Here is an 11268-nt window from a genome sequence, read left to right as displayed (position 1 = left end):
CTGGAGATAGGCAGCTCAGGATGGTACAGTGACTTGAGGGAGCCATTAAAGAGTCAGATTTCTTTTTTCTTTCCATGCTACCGTCCTTTGTGTGTGGCTTTGTCCTGAAGTCCACAACATGATTGTTCCATTTCTAGGTATCATGTTCATGTTTTGGGTGGAAAGAAAGGGTAAGGTTAAACAGAAAGGCACGTGTTAACAGTATTTCACTTTTCCATGGGGAAAACAACAGATTTTAGAGAGGTCCTTCCCATTAGATTTCCTCTTATATCTTGTTGGACAGAACTATGGTCATATGGCTTTAGCTTCAAATCTGTCTTTGATGGAGGCAAGCATTTTTAATTTGGCACAGTGCAACCCCAAAGAAAAATTATAATTCTGTGGGTAGTGATAAAAGGGAAAATAGATATTACCTAGGCATGTAGCAGCATCTGCCCCAGTTGTTAACTAAAGTCAGTTTCAGAACATCCTTGCTTGTTTTTTTCATCAGTAAAGTGGCATATATGGTAATCCGAATTGTAATGACCTTTTAGCCCAACCAAATTGTTCCTGATGCTTCCACAGTGCTCTTTCTAAATCAAAGCTTTGATTACGTCACTCTCAAAGCCTTCAGAAAGCAATCTGGATTTCTTTAACATAACATATGTGATCTGATTCTGCTTCCCTTCCCACCCTCTCTTCCTGTCCTCGCCTGTACTTGCTCTATGCACCAGGCCTTCTAAACCACATGGAGTACTAGAAATCTCAAATACTTTTTCATGTCTCTGTGTATTGGCATGTGCTGCTTTATTTGCTTGCATTATCTATCCCTCTTGAGTCTACTGTGAAATAAGTGCTTTTTTTGTTTGTTTTGCAAGACTCTGAGCCATCATCGCCCCTGACAAATGGGACCAGTTGACTACTGCTTCCTCTGTCACTCTACAGTGCTATGAACATGAATCTATTATGTTCTCTTTCACTCTTTTAAAGGTGTTTGTATGTCACCCCCACTACACTGTGAGATGAAAAGGTATCATATTTTATTTACTCTTTTCTTATTCATGATTAATGCAATACCTGGTATAGGGTAAGCCCTTGATAACTACTTCTTGAATTAGTGAATAAATCAACTAATCAGAAATGCACATCACTTTTTTAAGGAGCTCTGCCTTCATTTTAAACCTCACACTTTGTAGTAAGACAAGAGTAAATCTGCATAAATTCTCTTCATAAATATGTTCATTTCCTTGTAATTATTATGATATATGTTAGTATAAATATATTTTTTTCTATGGGAAAACATCTTGTATAAATACCATATAATGCTTACAAGACCTATTCTTTGTGTTTTCTATAGCACATGATTAAAGATATTAGATATAATAATAGGACCTACAGTGGTCATGTAGAACATGGAGAATGCGATCCAAGGCTGGCATTGCTAATGCCAGCAGAAATCCAAGGTCCTTACATGACTAGGCCCAAGAACTGCATAGGTATTTGGTTTTCTTGCAGGGATTCTGAAATGAAGCAGCAGAGATTGAGAAGAAATTCCATAGTTCACTATTTCACTTAGAGAAAATCAAATGTTTATTAGGTTTTCATTAGGCAGTTTTTATGTATATATAATTTTAGGTATTATCATGAATTATGTTTTTAAGGAACTGTGCCCAGAATTATTAAAGTCTTCTATGTCAGATGTTGCTTTGAAATATTTTTACGTTCATTGTTTTGGAGAACAGCCTTATGTTTTTTTTCTTTTTTTTGTGTATGTGTTCATTTTTATAATTTTCTCTAAAAATTTGTCTGACTGCAATTGTTTTTGTTTAGTTTAAGTAGTCACTTCTGTGTTTTCATTTAAAAAAGTGTATCTCTTGCATAAATTCAGGTGAGATAGTATTAATAATGAGTTCAAAGTTTCAAATTTTACCACAGGAAGTCGTGTTTATAAAAACCTTCAGAGGAAGGAAACAACAAGGATTAGATATAAGGAAAGAAAATTCTGTACTTCAGATTCTCCAGCTTCTGATGACAGTAGGTGCATATGGCTCACATGGACTTTGAGATATTTTCTCAAGGATAAGATTTTGATATGATGTTTTATATTCAGTGCTCAAGTATCTGTGACTATGATAGTACTTTTCTCTGTGGCACTGAGCATAACATAAACTTGACTCCAGAAGAGAAAGTGGAGGGTGGGGAAGACAAAGACATTCTCTTTTTTTTTTCCCTACACATGAGTATTAGCACATGATACCATGAAAGAAGTAATTATGCAAAATATTTTACATTACTGCAGCATAGCCTTTGCCAGGTTTCAGCGCTCTTCTTGTTCAGTTTTTAATACTGCAATTCAGATTAATTGATTTTCTTCCTCCAAACACCTGTAGTATTTGATCTGTATCATAAATCTACTCCTTTTTATGGATTGCTTTATATTGTTTTCTAGTTGTTTCAGATTTTGTCTTCTCAATGCTATTGAATGTCAGAGACAGAACAAGGCTGGTTTCACAGTAGGCCTCTTCTTTCGAACACATCCATCCATGTGAATAAGATAGATATTACATAATGATTCTAATGAATAATATTTCTGTAGTGCTCACCTTCAGAATTTCAAAATGCTCTTCTTTTTTTTTTTTCAGATACAAAGGTTGTATTTTCTTTAATAAACTTTATTATTAATCACATTTCACAGAGAAACAGATTGGAGCTATTTAACTTTGATTGTATATCTAGTGTTAGAAATGCAAGAGGCTTTAATTTTCTTGAATTTTTAAGCTAAACCATATCAGCATGAGCCTTGAGAGTTACATAAGTTCTCTTGAGCAGGTCTCAGACCAGATCTGGTGCCAGTTTATTGCCAAGATTGGTAAACATAGACACTCCTGCTGCGGTTGCTGCCAGACATGGCAAGATGAATGCTCCTGGTTAAAGCTTGAGTGTGGTTTGGTGACATTCCATTTGCAGATTGCTGGTGCTTAACTTCAACACAGACACACACATACACACACACAAAGAAAAGTAACCTATGGCGAATTCTATTTCAGAAAATAATCTTCAAGTCAATAAACTACAAGGAAAATTTGGAAAACATTTTTTTTTCTGGTTTTCTGTTTATGGTACCCCACAAGGAGTATCATGGCTTTCTGAAAAGTTCTGTGATTGAGTTTTTTCTAGTCATTTACAAAGCATATGGCTGTAGTATTCATGAAAGTGCCAATGATTAGCAATGCTGTTCAAAAACATTGCCAGCAATTAGCTTAACACATATCATGATTTCAAACTAACTGAACCAAGAATCCAAGGGGGGAGGGGGGAACCTGTCAAAAATAGTACACTTGACATTAAGAAATTATTGAACTAATAAGTAAAAAGTCCTTCTAAGCTGAAATAATCAGAAGTGCTTTCTGAACTTATACAATATGACCTATTTATTAATTCTTGACTTCACAGCTTGAAGAGAATTTCTGTAAACATTTGCATTTGTTCAGATCCTTACAAACATGGGGAAGGGTAGATAAAGTATTAATATCTCTATGTACAAATGGAGAGCCACAGATTCTCAAGATCAAACAAGGGGAGTTATTGTGATTGTTCGATTGTGTTTTTTGTGTTCTCTGAGAATTGCTCTCTTTCAAACAGTTCTCTTTTCTCTAATTTTTCTGTTCCATACAGGAAGATTCCTTTTCTAGGTAGACTTTCTGCTTATTGTTTCTTTCCCATTGTTTATACTTTTATTATTGAATGCCCCTTTCCTTTTGATATTTTAATTTCTTCATTTGCCAAATGCTGATCGTAATAGTACTTACCTCATAAGACTATCAGAGGAGGACCTAACATAAAATACAGGATGCACTGTATACTGGAATATTGTGATTAATTTCTGCATTCACTTCATACTCGTCCACACTCGGCATGTGTGGGACAAACATGCTCTCTCTCGCTTGCGCGTGCTCGCTCTCTCTCTCTCTCTCCTCCCCCTCCACTGTCCTCTCTCTCTCATACCCCAACCCCATTAGCTGTGGTGCTACTATGTCTGGGTACAGCAAAGCCTCAGTTTATCTACAGGAAGTACAATAGCATCCACAGCAGCGGTTCTCAAGCTTTTTGTTTCAGAACCATTTTTCAGTCTTAAAAGTTATAGATATTTTCCAGAGATCCCTTGCTTTTTTGTGGGTTATATCTATTGATATTATTTATTAAATATTAGAAATTAAAACAGCAATTTTTGAATATATATTGACTTTAAAATAATAAAAGTATTACATGTTAACATAGATAACTTTTTTTTTTTAAAAAAGACAACTATATATTTTGAAAGAAAAGAATTTAGTAAGAAAATCTGGCTGAGGCATTCTGAAATCTGTTCTCTGTCCTCAGAGGGAAGTAGACTATGAGGACTTGCCTTGGCTATGACACATTTAAGTATACAAAGACAGATATAATTTACAAATTTGTCTGTGTGATTAGGCATATACTGCACAACTATACAAATAAAGCAGGTGGAACTTGTAAATGGCATTATATGATTTATTTATTCTGCTAATAAATCACAGGAAGGCCTTCCTTCCACATACTTTTACTTTCATTTCCTTACCTGAGTTTTAGAATATAAAAGTGATTATAAATATAAAATTACTGAAAAAGTCGTGCTCTGTGAATCAATAACACTAAGAATGTGACAGGAATACAAAAATGGAAAATATTTTACTGTAGTAAGTTATATTTTAAAAAAGTGAGATAGGTATTGGTCTTCACATGGCATGATAATAACGGCCTGTATTTACTTAGTGCATGCCAGCCACTGTTTTAAATACTTTTCATGTTTTATCCTATTTTAATAGTGTCCAATGAATTAGACACGATTATCACTAGTCCTATAACCTTGGATAATTTCTTTAATCTTTCTGTAGATAATAAGGGTTGCCTGCTTTGCAGGATAACAAATGTAAAGAGTCTAGCAGATGTTCTAGCACAAATAGATGCTTAACAAATGGTAATTGTTATTATTCTCTGTCCCTTCCCTATTTTTCAGTATAGAGTTGTCCAAGCATTAAGCTCTCATAAAAGCAACGCTTCAATAAACTCATATTGAAAGGGAATAGAAAAGAGAACAGAAAATAATGCCGTTTTTTCCAACCTCTCTTTTTATGCTTAGCTCTTTCTTGATTTCTTTTGGGTCTCTGTTCCTAGCACTGTGCTTATTTTCCCATCTCAGTATAAACATATCTTGACATCTGTGTTGCACAATCACAAGTACTAAAGAAAATTTTCTTGCATTTATTTCATTTATAGAGACCAATCTTTCCTTTGAGAATATAATTGCTAACGTTTGGAATAATTCTTGAGAATTTCCGCAAAGCTGCTTGTATTTAAAATATTTTTCAGAAACATATGTGCATGTTTACTTAAGCATATGCCATATTTTTCTTTATCGAAAGCTGTGGATTAATATTTACGTAAATATATCATGCAAAAAGATAAATTATTTTTCTGTGCTGCAAATATGCCTGGAAAAGATTTTTTCCCTCCCATTTGAGCATGTTAACTATTGGCAGATGGATGACAAAATCTATTTGTTTGATCTCTGTAGACTTAGGTATTTCTATTGGTGTGCAATATATACCCCTATAAGTCTTAATTTAGACTAAATTTATGTTGTTACAAACACCAAATCCTCAAAGAGTTTGATTAGTATTTTGAGCTTTTCGAATGGCCAAAAATTGCATGCTGTCCTATTATCTATGCAGAAATTGTATATTAGAGGTAGGTAGATAGGTAGGTAGATAGGTAGGTAGGAAAAAAGATGGGAAAAAAGGAGAGGAGGGAAAGAGAGAGATTGAGAGAAAGAGAGAAAGAGAGAAAGAGGAAAGAGAAAAGAAGAAATAAAGGAAGGAAGGAAGGGTTTAAAGAACACAGAAGGAATAGGCCGGTACAAAGGAAAGAAGGCTAAGAAGGAATAGAAAAGAAAATGAAAAGAAATAGCCTGTTTTGGTTTGATTTTAAAACTTATTGTCTCACATTTTTCAGTTTCAGACCTCAGAATCAGTTTTACTAATTGTCAAAGCCCTCCTCTTTTTCTGTGTGGGCCTTGACTGCAGTGCTGTGTGGAACACATTGTTACCAGCTGACTCCATGTCTGAGTTCATTGATCCCATCTCTCATGAAATTAAATATACATTACACTGCCAAACATGCAGTGGTCTCTCAATTGGGCACTGGTTTAAATTTCAGGCCTTTGTGCTGGCTACTCTCTGTACTATAGCTAAACACTGTCATTCACTCCTTCTTGTCATGTAGTGGGTTTTATGTCTCTGTGCCTTTGCATTTTCTGATTCTCATCAAGATTATACTTTTGTAAAGTCCATCTCGAATGAAATATATTCTTTTAAGCTTTTCCTTATTCCCCTCATGACCTGATGTATTTTCTCTTTCTTTAAACTCCTAGATCTATTTTGGTAGAACACTCTTATGGCACTTGTTATATTATGCTTTATTATATTTTTTTGTTGTCTGATTTCTCTTACTAAATTTAAAATCCTTCCGTGTTATGAGCTATATGCCTTCTCATCTTTTTATTAGCTACAAGGTCTAATATAAAGCTATGCATATTGTAAAGCACAAAAAAGATGTGCTTAGTTTAGTGTTGCAGAATATGGCTATGCTACCCTGAATGAGCCCAATCCTGTCTGATCTCGGAAGCTAAGCAGGGTCGGTCCTGGTTAGTACTTGGATGGGAGACCACCTAGGAAGACCAGGTGCTACAGGCGTGAAAAATAAAAAAATAAGGGATTGTAAGCTGACAAGGTCCTTGCAATCTGTGAGATCAACTTAAGTGGTTGCCTCACCTAAAAAAAAAAAAAAAAAAAAAAAAAAAAATTAGTCAAATAATCATCATCTCGGTAAAAAATTCAGATTCTTAGATACTTCTCTGAATAATTCTGATTCATTTGATTAGGTGGAGGCCCATGAATCTATACTTTAGAAGCTTTCCAAATGATTCTGATGATTAATTAAGTTTAAGAAGCACTGCCTCAATTGAATAAAAAATAATATTTATGTTTCTTGATTACTATTTGAAAAGGAATATTTCTCAGAAAGACTCGATTCTTAATATGTCTATTTATTGAGGAAACTTTAAGCAAGTTCTATATGGGTAAATAGGATGTTAGAATTTGTAAACATCTTTGCTATGATGTTCTCTAAAACAAGTGTTCTTTATTTTGTTTTATGTTGTTTTTCTTGGTATTTATGAGATGGTGTTTTGCCATGATGGCATTTGACCAGTTTGTTGTCAGGATCAAACAGTTGGGAAGGCAAAAATTAGAGGAGGACTGTTGGGGCTTGAGAGAAAAGAAGATTGGCTGCAGGGGGAAATGTCTGAAGACTGTTTCTGTAGAATCACACTTGCCCTGTGGAGAAATGTGCACCCTTGAGTGAACTCTGATTTGGCGAAAGGCCCTCGGCCCTAGATCTCTCCCTGACCTCCACATGGCAGTTTTAAGCTGCTGGCAGGTGCTCTGTAGGGAGAGCCCATGATGTCCTGCCCTCGAGGTGACTACTGCAGGCTTTTCTCTTGATGCTGTAGCCAGCACAAAGAGAATGCTGGAAGCTGCACCTGCTGATCCTAGTGCTGGCACTGGCTGCCTTGGCTAAAGACATGAAGGGGAGGAATTGGCTTCTTTCATGTACAAATAAAAATGTCCAATAATTAGGGTAACAATGGGAATTTCCCTCATAGAAAAACATTGGAAAAGAAAGCTCTAGGATTAATGAATATAAATAGTCTAGCAGTAGATTATCTGGGTACAACTTGTGTGAAGTGTTTGAAACCAAATCTATTGGGGGAAAAAGAGATCGTCTTAATTTAATTGGCCCTACTGGCCAATTATACTATTTATGAAGCATATGTCCTTCTCTCAGCTTCCCTGAACACTTTGATAGCAAGCAAAATTTTGTTCCTTTGATCTGAAATGGGATTGTTAATACATCTTCAGGAATTGGACTGCTCAATTTTCTAACAAAGTTTTAATGATTATTTTTATTAGCAGACTCTCTCTGTGTGTGTGTGTGTGTGTGTGTGTAGAGAGAGAAAGAGAGAGAGGAGAGTGGAGAAGAGAGAGAGATGAGAGAGAGAGAGAGAGAGAGAGAGAGAGGAGAGAGAGAGAAGAGAGCCATGTAGAGAGAAAGAGAAAGAAAGAGAAAGAGAAAGGGGTCTCTTTTGATGTGTTGTACCCTGGTCAGTGTATTTTTCATCTTCTTCAAAGACTCCTAAAGAAAGGTAGATAGATGGTCTGGAACCAAAGGGCTATTTTTTGATTTAAGCTTGTATTTGGATATCCACAATAATGCCCCCAATAGTGATGAACTGGGGTGGAGGTAGGTGGAAAGGCTGGAGCTTTAGACCATGCTGGAGCTGGATTCGCATCTTGGGTGACATTGGGCAAGTCACTCCACTTGTCTGGAACATAGTTAAAGAAGACGATGCTATTTAATTCTTTGGGTTATTTTGAAAATTCAGTGTTATAACGTTTACAAAATTGTCTGACATCTATTTCATGCCAAAAGATAAATAAGATAGTCCTTTATTCAGGAACTCAACGAACACTGGATAAAATCCAGATGGGAAAATGCAACATGAGGTCTAGAGATGACACCCATATGCTCAGAATTGTCAGGAATGGCACCACCACACCTCACTTGATATGAGCAGAAAGTAATCCTAGAACACCCAGGGTCCTGCAGAAGATAGGCACTTTAATCCAGCTAAAAACTGAAAGCAAATAATCATAACTTTTAAATGAAATGTTTGCAGAACTTAAAATAAGTCAAGTAAAATAAAAGTAATAAAGTAAAAATTTTAGATTAACAGAGTATGCTTGTTAGTACAAAAAGGCGGGAAAGCATTAATGCTTTACAGATGAGGTTTAGCTTTTCAACAGCTTCCAAATACTGAAACAGTTCTGCCTTTGCATATAAACAAATTATTTATCACGCTTGTTTTTTCAACTTTTTGATTACTTTTATGCTTCTGGGCCACTTTCCGAAACAGCTTTGCCTGGTGACACCTCTAGATTTTATAAGGGTATCATGAATAGAGTACTAAAAATCCAGAGAATTTAGAACTGAAACGATTACAATTTGTCAATTAATAATGTGGCAGGGCTAAGATTAGGGTATGGAGAGTGAGGCAGGGTCCTACAAGGGCTAGGTGGACCTTCTTTATGGTAAGCAGAACAATGGCCCCCAAGTATGTGTAAGACTCAATCTCTAGAACTTGTGAGGATTTTTTTTTCTTTATGTAGCAAAAGGGATTTTGCAGATGTGATTAAGTAAAGGACTTTGCTATGGGGAGATTATATTGGATTATCTGGATAGGTTCAATGTAATGACAAGGGTCCTTAAAAGTGAAAGAGGAAGGCAGGTGAGAGTACTGCACTGTGAGAACTCAACTCAGCATCGCTGGCTTTGGAGGTGGGAGAAGGGGGTTGAGCGTGAAGGAATATTGGCAGCCCCTAGGAGCTAGAAAAGGCAAGGAAATGGAGCCTCCAGAAGGAACACAGCCCTGCTGACATCTTATTTTTTTTAGCCCAGTGAGATCCATTTTAGACTTCTGTTCTAGAGAACTATAAGATAAGATAATAAATGTGTGTTGTTTTAAGCAACCGAGTTTGATGTAGTAAGCTACAGAAGCTGTAGAAAACGAATGCACTCATTGTATTTAAAATTTTGATATTTTGCTCATCATGGATTTTTTGCATTAGTTTTGATTTTTAAAAAACTACTGCACTATATATTATTTATCTTGAGTATTGAGGTTTCAGCACCCAAGATAAGTGCTTCGCTTGCCTCCTTCAAGTCCTGCTCCCTCATTTTTGCCCCAGGATACATCATTACTTCAGCATGAGTAATGTTGTTGGTTTCTTGTAGAAAAATGATCCAAAAGCTTGCACACTATGTCTCTTCACTGATCTTTGTCTAACCAAAAGAATGTCTTATAGTCTTATCTGAAGGCTTAACTTTGAAAAACTATCATGAGTAAATATTAGTAGCAGCATGGAAAACATTATATATGGAAGAACTGTTCTATGCAATACCTTTATTATTCTTGGAAATTTTAAAACTGAATAATCTGAGCATGTTTTTGAGATTGAATTTTATAGCTCTATTTTATCACCTGTATGAAAGACCTATTTAATGTAACTCAATTTCAATGATATACTTACTTTGTCTGAGATTATCTTCTACTTGAGCAACCCTAGGTTGAATTAGGGTTAAATTCCAGACTTGTGTCATAAACTGTCATCCTATAACTAGAGAAAGATCCAGCTATCTCTCTCTCTTTTTTTCCCAACAGGTATCATGAGCATATGTGGTATTATAGTCCAACACAACTGACTTGCATGGAGAAAAACAACAATAAAGTAACAACAACAGTAACAGTACAATTTATAGAGTAGGTATTGAATTTTCACACAATCCTCAAAACAGCTCTGCAAAGCATGTTCTATTATCTCTAGTGCCCAGATGAGGAAACCGAGGCTTAGAGAATTAATAACATACAAGAATAGCTAACACTTAAATAAGGCTTACCAAATGTCAGGTACTCTTCTAAGGGCTTTACTCATTTAATATACAACAACCCTAAGGGGCATTTTCTCATTTAACGGATGAAGAAACTGAGGCATTAAAAGGTTAAGCAACTTTCTAAGGTCATATGCCTGTTAAATGGGGAGGGTAACTTACTTGCTGAGAGTCATGCTGGTAAAGAAATTGAGAAATAGGAATTCGAACTCAGATCTGTCCAATTTTAAAATGCCATGTTCTTTTATTATGCTGGTTGCTCCCTAGAACCTTTAACTGGACCTCATAAGCTCAGTCACACCCTTCCCCTTTCCTGCCATGATCAAGTCATCTGCCTTTTTAAGAAGTTCCAGGCACAGCTCTGGTCACCTCCCTGGAAGGGGTTTAGAGACTGGCTGTACTACTGCTTAGGGCTCGCAGAGATGGATGTGAATACCACACCCTGAAGGTGCCCTCTGCCTAGGATGCCCTTTTTGCTCCCAATCCTAGCAGTACACCTGGCAAAAGGGGTAAACTGCTTTTTTTTCAGAGAGGATTTACAATCCTGACAGCATGGCTTAGACAAATCTTTATTGCTCTAGTGCCTTGGGAAAGGTATTATCTGACTAGGGTGGGTAGTTGATAATGTGTTACATCAATAGAAGCTATCATAGTGTTAAAGTACAGTCAATAGAATTTGTTTTACTCTACTTAGCAACACTGGGG

The 11268-nt window shown here is 36.0% G+C and overlaps 1 pseudogene; it reads left to right on the top strand.

The window, feature by feature from the left end:
• The first annotated feature begins 6630 nt into the window (after positions 1–6630).
• Positions 6631–6749, top strand: LOC120618714 (uncharacterized; annotated as a pseudogene).
• Positions 6750–11268: the final 4519 nt, after the last annotated feature.

Source organism: Pteropus medius, unplaced genomic scaffold, assembly GCF_902729225.1.
Source record: "Pteropus medius unplaced genomic scaffold, Ma_sr-lr_union100, whole genome shotgun sequence".
In the NCBI taxonomy this organism is placed as follows: domain Eukaryota; kingdom Metazoa; phylum Chordata; class Mammalia; order Chiroptera; family Pteropodidae; genus Pteropus; species Pteropus medius.
The sequence above is the reverse complement of the archived record's forward strand: the minus strand, read 5'-3'. Positions and strand labels throughout refer to the sequence as shown.